This window comes from Buteo buteo, chromosome 3 (assembly GCF_964188355.1).
Source record: "Buteo buteo chromosome 3, bButBut1.hap1.1, whole genome shotgun sequence".
NCBI lineage: Eukaryota > Metazoa > Chordata > Aves > Accipitriformes > Accipitridae > Buteo > Buteo buteo.
The window spans coordinates 2,936,398-2,951,131 of record NC_134173.1 but is presented as its reverse complement, the minus strand read 5'-3'; the positions used below and the strand labels follow the sequence as shown (position 1 = coordinate 2,951,131).

At 40.9% G+C, this 14,734-nt stretch overlaps 1 long non-coding RNA gene across 1 annotated transcript; it reads left to right on the top strand.

Moving 5' to 3' along the window:
- The first annotated feature begins 6,253 nt into the window (after positions 1 to 6,253).
- LOC142029417 (uncharacterized) lies at positions 6,254 to 13,635 on the top strand. Its single transcript, XR_012649911.1, has 3 exons — positions 6,254 to 6,333; positions 10,220 to 10,330; positions 13,540 to 13,635. It is a non-coding gene; the product is annotated as an uncharacterized LOC142029417 (long non-coding RNA).
- The last annotated feature ends 1,099 nt before the right edge of the window (positions 13,636 to 14,734 follow it).

Here is a 14,734-nt window from a genome sequence, read left to right as displayed (position 1 = left end):
GCTGTGTAGATTTGCTGTGGGCTGCTTGGGACATATGCAAAGTAACTGAAGAAAAAAATATAAAATCAGCTGGCTTTTAGAAAAGATGCCATGCTAGTCTTGGATAGCTTGAAAGAAAACCAGTTTGACTTTGCCATTGAAAGCACAGGGAAGGCTTAGTACTATGGTGTTAGGGTGGAAGTAAGAGTAGACTGACACAGAAGTTCACCCTGATAAGGACTGGGATTGGTATAGCGGTATCAGGAGCAAAAGTCATGGGGAATTTGAATAGCAACAATTGGTGTGGTGAGTGAGATTTAACAAGAAGCTAGGAAGAGAAGCTGTCCTGAGCTGGGCAGTCAAGTACCACAAGGTGCCCGACACTACTCTGTGGCAACTAAGTGCTCGGGTTTTGTTCCTGAGGTGTAGCCCCAAGAATACCACCAGTGTAGATCGAAGCCAGGAGCCTGACGTAGGTCCTTAGCCTGAAGCCCACGTATTGACATTTCTGCACTAAAGCAGCTGGAATTAAGAGTCCTAGTAGGAAGTTGGAAATTACTTTATGGCTAGATTTTTTGTCAGTTGTAATTAATTTTACTGACCTGTCACAAAACATGTTCACAGACTTCAGCTTCCTCAAACCTTAATTAATATTTCTTATGCTACAGTTAATTTTTCAAAGCTATCTACACTCTGCCTAACATAAGTAATTTTGGAAATACGAATTTGCATATTAATAATTTCTGAGTTTCCTACTAGGATTGACACCTTTTGTCAAACTCATTATTGTAACATGTGAATGGACCTTTTCCTTTAACACCAAAGTGGAAGTAGCCTCATTTTTAGGAGTTTCTATGAATGTATTCAGTTTTTATGATAAATTGGTAGAAGAGTGCATGAATTAGACTGAAGGCATATGAAAGGCAGAGAGTTTGCTTGGGCATGTAACTTTAGCATAGGCTTTGCTCAAGTGTCATGATGTAAACTTTTACCGAGGACTTATGACCCAGGTCTGCTCTGAGACTCCCAAACTCATGCAGTGATGTGAGATTCCAGAAAAGATCAGCATGGATCCATGCATGCAGATATGCCTCCAAAGAAATTTATCTATTTGGATTGGAAAATAGCACTCAAAGGTAATATAGGTCCACAACAGCCATCCTGTGCTTTATCACTGCTTTTTCTGTGACTGTTTCAAGAATTGGCCTTTTGCAATAATTAAATTTCAAGCTGGTTTTGTGCCTTGAAGGACCTGTCTTATCTCCAACTCATGATCCACAGTTAGGATACCAAGGGAGACCTTTGACTATGGAGAGTCCATGCAGTGCTATCAGTTTTATAAGGTTTACTCTGGCAGACCAGGATCAACATCAGCCACTCGGCCTTATAAGGTCAGGTGTGCATACCTTGGGGTATCATCGATTAAGGAGACAATAACAAGTTCCTGGAGGCATAAGCAAGACCCCAAGACTGTGGTTTGAGCAAACAGAGCAAATCTAATTTTAAGGCATTTAAGATCTTTTCTGCAGCTGTGTGGGTGATCGGCTGCTGGCTGGTGTCAACCTGCCACATGTCTTAATGCTCTATAAAGGTACACCTCTGCATTGTGTCCGTTGGCTAATTTGATAAAAATGTGCTCACTTCTGCTTCAGATCATGTTTGTTCAGCTCTTGTACTGAACAGATCTGGTATTGGTGATTATAGGACTTTGGCCCTATACAGAAGCTGATAAAATTTTGGAGCAAAGGTGGTCCTTTCAACCAGATAAACCAAGATTAGGTTAACTTTGATCATACAGTGACCCCTTGGTTAGGAAAGCAAACTGGAAGCTGCATAGAGAGAAAGTGGAAAAGTTAAATAGGAATTTAGGTTGAAGTTATTATTTTGCCGAGACTAGTACATTTTGTGGTGGGGAAAGGGTGATCTCTTTTAGAATCCTGTGTGAAGTTTTTTACAGGGACTATAGCTGTATGTGCCCATGTTAAACTGGGTGAAGTGTCTGTAAAAGCTGGTGGTGGTGGTCTTGGAAAGGGAGGCACAGTAAAGTGTGTGCCTCATGACATCACTTTTGGTGACCTATGCCATCCTACCACACAGAAAGTGTATTTTTATGCACAGAAAATGTGTTGCAGTGCTGAATCTCAGTGAGGTCAAAGGAAGATTAGGTACAGGAAAGTTACACTGGAGAGGAGCCTGCCATAACCTTGGGACGCTCATGCAAACAGAGGCTATAATATGTCCTGTTCGTGTAAATGATCTTTCAGCCACTGTAACCTGGCAAGAAGCCCTCTGAATTCCCACCTTTCCCTGAGCTACCTTGCTGGGAAGATTATAGATACATGCTCTCTGTGGGTTGGGAACAGAGACCAGAATGCATTCACTGGTGGGTTACATTTATGATGGTTGTAGATTTTCATTTCAAAACTCTGTTCACAGCACAAAAGGATTAATAATTTCACAACAAACAAGCATGTAGGAAACCAGGAAAAGTTGTATTTGCTAAACATTTTAGGACTATTTGGTTCAAGTGGTTCACTGTCTACATAACTCTCCTACAAAATTCAGACTTCCCTCCGTGTGTTCAAATGAAACTCAGAACGCTGGAAGGAGAAATATCTTTCCAACCTTTGAAAACATCAAAGACATTACTTTCTGCCTGATCTTGGAATAGGAAAGTCCCAGCAAGAACTGCAAATGAAAGAAAATAAATCAGCAAACATTAGGACTAGCATTTGAGAAGCTAGATTTGGACCGTGAAACAGAATGACAGCTACAGATGGTTATTGATAAACTTGAATCCCACCATGTAAGAGAATCAAGATTATAGGACCCTAAACAGACCTCAAAGGAAATAAAGCAGGCCAGGAAAAAGGAATGACAGAACTTTAATTTGTTCCCTTAGAAGTCCATGGATTTAAACCACACACTGAAAAATTTGTGACAGCTAAAGGCCACTATACCAAGAAGCTTGCTAGTGAATCCTGACTAGTGGATTTGCTTCTTTTTCTCTTCCATAAAACAGAGGTTTCTACTTCCTCTGTACTGCATAAGAAAGAAGGAACTAAAATAGCTTCCTGTCATATTAGACTTGAATTATGTTTACATTGAAATTAGTGTAATCTCTTATTATTTTGAATTGAAAACCTCTGTCATTTTAAAAGGGCCTGGAAACAGCATGGCCTGTCTTTGTATACTGTCACCTGAAATACTCTGAAAATAGATAGGTATCTTTTGATTAGATCCAGGAGGATTATTTGCAGCAAACAAATCTGTTCATAAATACAGAGCTTTCTACTGTTCATTAATTGTAAGCAAATGATTACTTCTTCCCAGAATATTTTCATTCCTTGGAGTTATTCAACAGCTATTTTATGTGGATATATTTCAACCTATAGATTACTGAGAAATTGTTTGCTAAGAGTATTGCTTTAAGTATTTTACATTTACAATTTAAAATCCAAGCTGTTTAGATGAGATACATACATCAGTGTTAAAATTCTGTTTAATAATTTTATGAGAGTAGACCTAAGAATCAGGTTCCTGTGTAACTTTAAAAATAACTCTGACTTTAGGTATGGTCTAACAAAGAACATTGAAGAAGAGGAAGACTTTGATATTGTGTTTTGTATAAGGATGAAGGGTGCTTTTCTTTGCTGATGGGGTTTCTCTCTGCGCTAGTGGCAGAATAAATTCTTGAAAATGGCTCCCAGTAATGAAGTGAGAGCCCATGATACACTACCAAAATACACTGTTTCCTAAAAGAGAATAACAGTGCAATATATTTATAAGCCACTAATTTTCCTGCTAGATGGGGTTTGTTAGACTGTGAATTTCAATTAGAGATAAAAGCTAAAATTATATTCAGAAGTAGCCAATTAGCTGTTTGTAGATGTTTAATTTTTTTTGAGGAAAAGAGAAAAACAATTTTACTTATTTAACGACTTTGATCAATTTGCCTCATTTGTCAAAATGTAAGCTTTGTACAGTAGTGTGTATGGAAACAATCTTTCTAGTTCTTAAATACGGACTCAGTTTGCATTAGTTTGGTTATCCACCCTGAGTTCAGCTACATGAATAGCAGTGATTAGTGCACAGAAAATGCACAATTAATAGTTTTGCACAGTAAAACTCAAGGTCTATGAAAATAAGCTAAGAGAACCATTTCTTATTTTTATTTGGGAAAAGGAAAGACACCAAAATCACTTCCATGTGTCACTGATGGCTGAATGACTTGACCATTCTGCCCACCATTTATGTTTCTGGAAATCACTGTAGGCAAGCTCCAAAAAGGGTTCAGGTGCGCAGTGTTGCAGAGCCCAATTCTTGGCTGTCTGGCCTCGGGGCACAGTGTCAAACTCTGCAGAGAAGTTGTCCAACTGTTGGTGAAACCTGGCCTGGTGAGTCCCCTGAGCGGTGGTTGGTGTCCCCATGGGTCCTGGATCGAGCTCAGCCGGCTGAGCTCCCTGCTGGCGGTGCAGAAGTTGCTGGGGTAGCATCAGAGCTGAGAAATGGAGGGAAAGATGGGGAAAGGGAGCAAGCTGTCCCTTCTACCTCCTCCTCCTGCTCCCCCTCACGCCTGCTTGTGGTACTCTCCTCACACGGATGCCAAACGGCTCGGAGGCAGCTTCTAAACTGCCAAAATTTGTCTCTTCTTGGCCCTGAAGGCGCTAATATGGCCATCTTGGGGCCCGTGGTGACCATTTCAGTTCAGGCTGGGGCAAACTGTCCTGCACTGACCTATGTTGTCATTGCCTGGGGCACAGCCTGGAGGGACCATCACCCGCCCCAGCTCAGGCTCCGGGGGGATGGCGTTCCGTGGGCAAGGACGTGGCCCATGCCCGGACCACCGAGGCTCCTGGCTGATCTTCCCCCGTGCAGTTGCCCTGCTGGTTCTGCGCCCTGAGGCTGACTACCAAAAAGAAGTGACTAATCTTGCCTTGCTGAGTTCAGGCTCCTGTGGCTTCTGAGGGATTCCAAGTCCTGAGTCAGAATATTAAAAATCTGTGAGTCACATTAGGGCTGAAACCTTAGCTCTGGCTTGGGTTTAGCACGCAACACGAACTCACCTGATGATGAGGTTCTATGGGCCGGTATGTCCCCAAGCAGGAGCTGCCTTGTGTGGGTTTAGGGGGTTGGGTGACGACAAGGGTATACCTGGGGATCTCCCAGCTCTGGCTGACTGTTCGACCCACTAATCTCCCTTAATGAAGTTCCATCACCTCCATCACCCCGTAGAAGTGGAGGCTGCAGCTGCAGTATGTGAAAAGCCTCAGCATCCCCCAAACATCAGGTGTGCCCTAACAGTACATGTCTTCAAGGGGGCATATGATAAAGAATGCTGTGTTTCTGGAATAAAACTGAATTTCAAGGATGAACTCAATGCTTTGCCCCATCAAGGATGGACATGTGCAAAGACACTAGCTAGTCACTTGAATTTTAAACTGAAAAAATAAAATATGGAGAATTTGGAAAGCAGCTGATCAGAGGTTTTCATGGTTACAACTTTGGATTCCCTCAACCTGTCCCACTTTAGATAGCTCTCAGCACATCCCCAAAACACAATTAGTCTGGTTCTTGGTAAACAAAGTGTACCGTAGCAAAAAGTCTTGGTGTGAAACTCTGATCACTTGACATAACACATGTAGTGACTATTGCTTTCCAACCAGCATATTCAGCCAGGTAGTGGGAGAAATCCATCTGTCTGAACGAGCGGCTGAACTGCAACTTGTTTTCTATATTTCACTGAATTCAGGGAAAAGTCCTCTGGCAAGCTTACATACAGTGATTAAAGTGAGTATTTAAAACAACAACAAAAAAGTCAGTCTTATCCACAACTGTTCTGTCAGCAAGAGGTATCCATTCCAAGAATAAGGCTTTAAAAAAAGCAATGATAGCTCCTTGGTAGTCTCTGCTATTTTTAAAGATGGAAGACATGGCAAATATTTTACGTCTTGCTGTAAAAGTACAGGCATGGTGTGCCATGGGTATGTTGTCAGGAAATGGTAGGGGTTCGGTTGTGAAGAGAAGGTTTTTGGCTCTTTGCAGGTTGTGTGGGCTTAGGCTTCCATGCTGACCGTTTAAAGAGTGACACTAAAAACTGTGAAAAGAGAAGGAACCTGCATATTTCTGCTTTTTTGTAGCATGTGAAGATGTGTGGGTGAGGCAGAGAAGAGTGCAACAGAGCCTCCACCATCTGAATGCTCTTCAAGAGGAGGAAAAAAAAATAAATTGGAGCACAGAGCAAAATGTACTTCGTAGGCAGAAGGAACAGGCAAAGAGGGAGCTAGAGAAAAATTTAAGCAGATAATTTTGTAAACAACTATCCTCTCCAATAGGACCATCAAGTGGGCACAGGTAAGAGATTATAACCCAAACTACTTTCTGGGACAGACTTACTGATGAGTAACAGAAGTGAAGGGTAGTATTATAACCATACTCAGAAAAGACACAATTGCTTTCTAGCATCAGGGTCCTGGTGCTAATTTGCTATGGCTGCACAGACAATGAATGCACTAGGTAGGACCACACACTTTTGGCTTCATTTCTCTTTCTGATTATGCCTGGGATAAGGCAAACACAATTTGCAGGGCACATATTTTTAATAAGACTTTTAAAATCCTTCACTTAGTACTTTCCAACATTATGTGAAAGGACTGATCATATCTAAACAGGTAAAAACCCCCCAAACAATGGAATTTCAGATACGGTCTATTAATTGTTATATGACACAAAGAAAATAAACCTTACCTTCCTTGAATCGCTCCATCCAAAGGTAATATATGTTTTTATAAGCAGTTATTAATTTTTCCTTGATTTTACAAAATAATACTGCAACATAACTGTTGATCTATGACTGTATTGCTAAATGCACTGGCTAGCTCCTAAGATAAACAGGAAAAAAGGGAGTGGGGGATTGACCTAACAAGAAACAGAGATATCCAACAGGTTTCTAGAGATATGGTTCATTGTTCTACATACAGATTTTCTCGAGGCTGGCATATATTTTCATCAAGGCACTGTTTCATAATTAGAAGTGACACCCAGCCCAGGGACTCTCACCACAAAATGCAGGAGCTGGAGAACAGCAGAGAACATTGCAAAAATTTGCCGGACAGGCAGCGCCTGCAGTTTTGTGCAGACCTACTTTTGCTTTTGTTCATCAAGGTTTTGGAACAACATATGTACAGCAATTTGATCAGTGAAGACTAACTGGTACTGTTTGATATGCTGGCTCTACTCCATCTGCAACAGAAATATCACTGTAACCGCGTAACTGCAGCATGGCTTTTCATATTTGTTGAAATAAGTGCTAAGCCTTTTCACAGTTACTTCCCGTAATTGCATGCAATAACCATTGCTCTTTTCTACTCCGGTATATACAGAGCAATGTTTTCAAACTGGGGTGCCAATATCTTCTGAAACTGCGGCACTGTCCTGGGTTCAGCTGGGATAGAGTTAATTTTTACAGGAACCTGGGAGGTGGGGGGCATAGCCGGGGCAGCTGACCTGAACTAGCCAAGGAGCTATTCCATACCATGTGCCATCATGCTCAGTATATATATAGGGAGCGGGCCGGGGGGGTGGATCCTTCTTTTCGGTGGGGGAAGTGGCAGAGCGTCGGGTCCCGGGTGGTGAGCAGTTGCACTGTGCATCACTCTTTTTGTATACTCGTTCATTAGTACCGTTGTTGTTGTTGTAATTCCTTTGTGTTGTCCCAGTAAACTGCCTTTATCTCAACCCTCGAGGTTCCAGGTTTTTTTTCCTTCTCTCTCCTCCGTCTTCCCCCCATCCCACCGGAGGGGGGCGGGAGGAGTGAGCGAGCGGCCGCGTGGTTCTTTGTTACCGGCTGGGCTAAAACCACGACAGGCACAAAGGCCTGGTTCACCACAGGGCTAAACGCTCGCATTGGTATGACTAGTCAGGTCTCAGCTGCTGCTTCTGCATCTGGAGTTTTCCACAAAGGAGATGTCATCCTCCCAGCAAGTCTTTCCCATCACGTTGAGATAGGAGTGTCCAGATTGTGCAAAGCTCCTCTGTCTGGTCTTGTATGCACTTCTCCACCACGTGTAGCTCATGTCCTAGAAATCATTTACAGACTGACACTCCTAAGCAAGAAATTTATTTTCAATTGGTGTACCATAGCAGAGCAAAAGGCATGCGTATTTAGCAGTGTATGGCACAAGAAGAGAGGAAGAAAATCAGACTGGTTTTCTGTGGGTGCAACCATTGCCAGTTTCAGTGTTTGTACCTCTTTCAGCAGTCCTACATAAAGCTGAAGGCATTTGTTTTTTCCAAAGGAGATGGAAGAAAAGCACCCATGTGAAAATGGGTCAGCAACTGTTGGAGGAACAAAAGGAAGACCTTCACTATTGACCCCAACGTTCACAAAAATATGGATTTCTTCCTGGATCAGCAGTAGACAAATGGACAGATGTATACAGACGATCACAAAAATGATTATCTTTTTCCCACAGAATTATATGCTCTAGTTTTACATAGAAAAGTTTACAGAAATTGAAATACTACATGTTACAACCATGAAATTACTTAGTGTCTTGTTAGCCAATTTTAAACTGTTTCAGTTAAATTTAATACAGGTGTTTTTTAACAACATGAGCAAATAGAAATTTTCTCTTGTCTGACCAATTTTAAATCCTGATTTGCATAGGATTTAAATATCAGATAATTTTGGTTTTGTTCATATGAAACATCACTGCAGCTTTACTCTGAAGAACTGTCACATATGTACTAAACCAGTACTTGCATAAACAGAAGTGCATTAGTAAAATATGCGTGCAACTGATTTATCAGTTTCCTGTAGCATTTATGCCATCTATGTATAAAACTACACAAGAGTATTCCTAACCCATTAAAGGAACTGTTATGTAAAGTTCCTTTTTTAATTTGCTAATTACTGATCTTTAAAATGCTTTTCTGTTAAGAGTAATTCTGCCTCCAGGCCTAATCACCTATGTTTCTAATGTTTTCTCTGGATAAAAAATAAGAGGAGAAACCAGCAGTGTTTATATTATAGGAATGCAGAAATAATCCTGCTGTATTGTTTAGGAGAAAAATAGATCTAATAACTTACCTGATGTCTTCCAATATAATTGTGTTCCTAAATGCCTGATGTATCAAATATATTTTGTGTTTGTTTGTATTAGGGGCTTTAGAAAACAGAGCTATGGGAGACTTGTGCATTGGGAGTACATTAGTTTTGCTAATTCATGTAATTTTAAAAATGATTTCACTCATAATTCCTAATCTATTGTTAGCAGTCAATCAGCTCTTACACTAAGTGGGACATTCTGGCTCATCCAGGGAGTTGAAGCTTGCCTAAAATATGGTATTGATTTATTGAAATGCAATTTTCATTGTAGAACGCACACAGTGGGAAGATACTATTGCAGCTGTATGAATACTGGATGACAATAGCACTGGAAGACAACATGTGAATATTGTATAAAAAAATTTATTGTAAGGTGCAAAGAGAAGAACAACAAAATCCTTTTCATGAGGAGAGGAGGCTAAACAACTTTCCCTTGGCCAGTTTGTCTCTTAGTGTGCTTTCTGGGATTTGTCTGTGCGTCCTGGACACATAGGAATCAAAGGGTTTACAGCTAGAAGAACCAGTGCTGATAAAACAAGAACTGGCCTGAACTTTAAATCTAAAATTCAAAACAGACTTGAACCAGAACACTTTAGATAACTGAGGGAAAAACATTTTTTATTATTCTTTATCCTGGATGTTCTGATTTTAGTTGGAGTCAGAAGCAAAAATATTATTATTGTACAAGTTTATCAGTTGTTTTTCTGAACTGAACCAGCAAGTTTCCCAGTGAAGCCCAAATGTCAATCTTTTAACACAATTTGCTACACAGAATTGTTTGAATGAAGTGCCCTGTAGAAAAGTGACCTCTATTTGGCACTCAGATGGATAGGAAGGCTGGACAAGGATAGTAATGCTTTCTGCAGAAAAACAGAAAAATCAGTTTTCTTACCCAATGGCAAGTGTTGTGCCTTAAAGAAGTTGCAGTGAAAATATGGTCTTATTCAATCCTTTCTCAATTAGGGCTCCATAAGGAGAACTGAACTATTTCTGGAGTAACAATCTTTCTCACTCTGACGATCAATACTTATTCTTCAGTCTGTGAACTGTGTTCTGCTTTATTTTTCCTCCCTCGAGAACTTTATTCCATTATTAAAATGCTGTATGGTTTGTTGTTTTTTTCCTCTGTAGCTAGGAAGAAAAGGAAGAGGTGACCAAGAGGAGAAGTAAAGAACCTTGTCTTTGACATGGAACCGATAATGCACATACCTGGTCTAAGCTATTGTTGTTCCCAGAAAAAAGGTTGGTTTGTTTGTTTTGTTTTTTTTTTAATTTGCAAAATAATGCAGCAACCATTCATTAGTTATAAAGAAAGTACTTAAGATGGGGCAACACTGGTACCAAAGGAATCATGAGGAATAATGAATAGTTCATATAAGCAATTAAGATTACATTGACTTTGAGTGAAGCTATTAATTTTTTAGCATGCTGGTTTCATAGTGTGGCCACTGAGTGTGAGCGCTGTTGAAGGCGATGACATTTGCACTAGACGTGGAAAGCTCAGGTCCATTCTTAAGGACCTGAGCAAGGGACAGTGAAATCACTGTTAGACCAACTAAGCACTGTGAGTAAAGCATCAGCTTGGTTCCCATGGCAGCTGCCTCAGCCCTTTGTGACTTCGGGCAAACTACTTAAAGATAGGACTCCTTTATTCAGGCATGTGACAATCACTGGATTTAACCCCAGAAACAAGGCAGTGTAGCTCACCTTGAGCTCTGTATTGGTGTGAGTAACCTTTCCTTCAGTATCTGATCTAACTCAGGTACCTCTATTGTATGCTATAGGCTGTTATTTTAATGTGGGTCGTATAAATGTTGAATAGAAAGGGACAACTGGATTCTTTATGTCACTTTAAAACTTCTTGTGTTTCAGCTTTTATAGAGACACATAATCACAATGGGGAAAAAAATATGTATCTTGACCAGGTACTAATATTGTAGTGGATGAAAAGAAATTGGAAGAAGTGTCTGAATCATTACTTACACTTTTAAGCACAGCCTTCCTCTTTCTTGTTGTACCCAGCCACAGGCTATTTTTTAAATGAAATGTCAGATACAAAGCCCTAGTGCTCTCCCTGTTGAATCCAAGACAGTATAATACTATTCAGCACTCCCAGAATATTTGTTCTCAAAAGGATACCTCCATTTGTCATTTCAGAAACCACAGTATGAGTGCTCCTTCTCCTTATCTGTAAAATCGTTATTTGAAACACTGAATGCGTAAATAATGGCCTAGGGAAACTGCTGACACACAGTTGACACTCTGAAGCAATTAAAATTTGTTATCATCAACATATTTGGAGAGCCAGCAGTTCCGTGTTAGACTTCTGCACTGATTCTTCAGCATGGCTTATGTTACCAAATTAGCCTCCATACTTGAGCATAGAGGACAAAGAAATAAGAATGTCAGAAAACAAAGACCTAAACTTTGAATGAATTCATAACAGCATAAATTATACAGTTTAGGGATTCTGTCCTGTTACTAATAATTATTTTGGGGTGGGTAGCAGCAAGAGCACTTCAGTACTGAACATTAGGTTGGAGTTCAATAGCAGCACAAATCCCTCTGGCTGCTGATTGTAATGGTTCCTGCTTTACATTGACTCTGGGGGCCTCCCTCCTCACTTGGAGCTGAATCAGTGCACTAATCCATCAAACCAATGAGACAAAAGAAAAATTTGAGATGGCTTGGTATGCTGGGAGGGGCTACACTGAAAAAAATGACTGGCAGAACTGGTGCAAAGGACAGGAGGTGGTTGTGCTGCAAAGGGGAGAGCAAGGCTCTGGCAACCAGTAGTTAGACTGGTGTAGGCTGCTGTGGAGTCAGCCTGGCTGGATGGGAGAAGGGGAGGTTCTTAGTATTTACTATTTAGTCTCTACCTGCTCCAGAATTTTTTTTTTTTTTTAATACTGTGCATTAAAGTAACATGTGCGTACTGTGCATTACAGTCTTTTTCCCTGGAGAAGAGAAGGCTTAGGGGGGACCTCATCAGAGTATTGCTGTGCTAAAAGGGCTGCTACAAAGAGGACGGAGGCTCTGCCTTCACAAGGAGCCTCATGAAAAAGACAAGTGGCATGGGTACAAGTTGCACTGGGAGAGGTTTCATCTTGATATTAGAAATTTTTTTTACAGTGAGAACAATCATTCACTGGAACAACCTCCCCAGGGATATGGTGGAGTCCCCATCACTGAAGGTTTTCAAGATGCGATTGGACAGAGTGACAGATAACCTCATCTAGGCTTCCTTTCCCATGAAAGTTCAGACCAGATGATCTTTGGAGATCCCTTCCAACCTGGGCTGTTCTATCATTCTATGATTCTCTGTTTATTTTAGTTTCTTAATATTTTTAAGAAAAGAAAAACAGAAGTGAGGAAACAAAAGAATACTTATACGTGTTTCAGCAGGTTCCTCTAGGCAGAGTTCAAACAATGTATTTTTCAACTGGACTATTTAGCTATGGTAGAAGAACAGTTGGAGAGGTCAGTTTTAAAGCACCTGTATAGTGCTTCTGACGCTTCCTGTGTTTATCTTTTTCAGATGCACGTTTGCAGCTTTTGAGATTTTTTTTCTCAAAGCCCTAGCCCCCAGATGCTTTGGATTGCAGAAGTAACTTGGCTTTCACTTGAAAACTGTGACAGATAAAGCTGTAGCCTTGTGGTTTCTGCCAAGCAGACTAAAATTTACCTGGAGAAGGGGAAGATGGTAAATAATGCCCTGGATGGCCCTTGTCTTGCTGGAGGACTGACTTCATTGACCACCTCCTGCATCATGGGCTTGCAGTTACATTGCACAAAAGTTCTTCCGTTGCTAGAGCATCTTCTATGCATCTCACTTCTATGCAAGCTCAAAAGCCTTAGGATATGCCTAGTGTTTTTCTTTCAAGCACAAAGAAGCTTTATCTAAAGCCCCTTCATGAATTCTAGATTTTAGAAAAGTGTAAACTGTTCCCCAAGTCTTTCATAAGACTTGGGCTTTTTTTTCTCCTTCCTCTGCATATTATATTAACAATATTATCGCATTTCTCTTCAGAGTTCAGTTATCTTAGCTGTTGATCTATAATTCTTTTCATATTAGCCAGCAACGCTAGAGTACTACTCCCCAATAGGCTGTGTTTCATGGAGACTTCAAAAGTTTGGCAACTGCTGTTAAAATTATTCTGAAGTTCCAGACCTATCCTTTCATCCTAATCATTTTCCCCCACAGGCCCTTAAAAAAAAATAAAAAAAAAAAAATCAAATTTAAAATGCAGCACTCAGGATACCCACTGAGACTAAATGTCCTGTTTCCATAGTAAAAAGCTGTTAAAGTTTATTTATTTTTCTGTAAACTTATAGTAATGAAACTATGAAGCTACAGAGATAATTTTACCCCCTCCTCCTTCCAGACATTTCAATAGCTTTGGGGTAAATGCCACAATGAGTTTTAAAATGAAATTACCTTTCATTTTCAGAAAAGAATTACTTCTAGCCATATCAGCCAGCCAACGTTACTTTTTTTTTAAAATGAAAATTGAGTATGATAAGGAAAGACAACAATGCCTGAAGAGTAATACTGAAGATGAACAAATCATTGTGTCACTGGAGGAAATGACATATAATGTCTGGTTTGTAAGGTGAGATGTGTACTTTTGAAGCTGAAATACCTGAGACCTACTGAAAATCGTTACCTAAATGGTAGAAATAATGGATGGTGACCATGCATTGAAGTCGTGTGACGTTTTCCATTATAACAGATTCTTGTTGTGATTTCTGAGTTACTCGAGCTTTTCCAGGGATGGCCACAAGCCTTTGGGGTGGTTTTACTTTGTCACATGAAATTCCTCTCCATCCGAGCCACGTAGCTATCCCCTCTGTCACATGTATTCCTGAGAAAAGAACATCATGAAACGGCAGGCACAGATATGCTGAATGGTCAGGCTCCACATCAGCCAGCCATGACCTTTTCTAGCGCAGCTTCTACGGCTGATAAATTTTTCTGTATTCATAGGAGGGCAGATGGAATGGGCACCTGAGGTCTGCAAGCTGACCCAGCTCTTCTCTGTGGTGAAGAGTCACGCGTGGGACTGAGGTTGGAGAAAGGAGAGCCCGAGGGTCTCTCTCGCCACAGCCCTGCACGTGGCACTTCACCGGCACTGCCTGCTCCTCTGTCTGGCCAAGAAGATTTGGGCCATACCCTCTCTAAGCCTGCAGATCCAAGGGGCCCGTGCTGCTTTTCCTCCGAATCCAGCACACAGGGTGTACCTCCTCCCCTCTCCAACGCTCCTGCTGCTGCTAGTTAAAATAGCACGACACGCATGTCACTGCAGCTGTACCTAGTAGCTGTGCGTTTGTATTCCTGTGAAAAGAAAAACTAGAAAATGGCATAACTCTTCTTCTCCCCTGCAGAAAATTAAAATAATCCCACAGCAATAACTGTGAGGAATGGCATTAAAGTAAAGTTGTGATAGGTCAAGTTCACATTCAAGCTGCTGCTTGCAGTCAGTTACCATGCATCAGCTGAGCCACAGCAGCCACAGTCTTAGCTCAGCTCAAGGGAAATAGAAGGTAATGGCACTTAACGTGGCCTGTGACAAAAGACAGTCGAGCTAAGTCACGTTACCATGCATTCGCCATAGCAGAAGAACAAAGGCCTCTGGCTTAACCGAC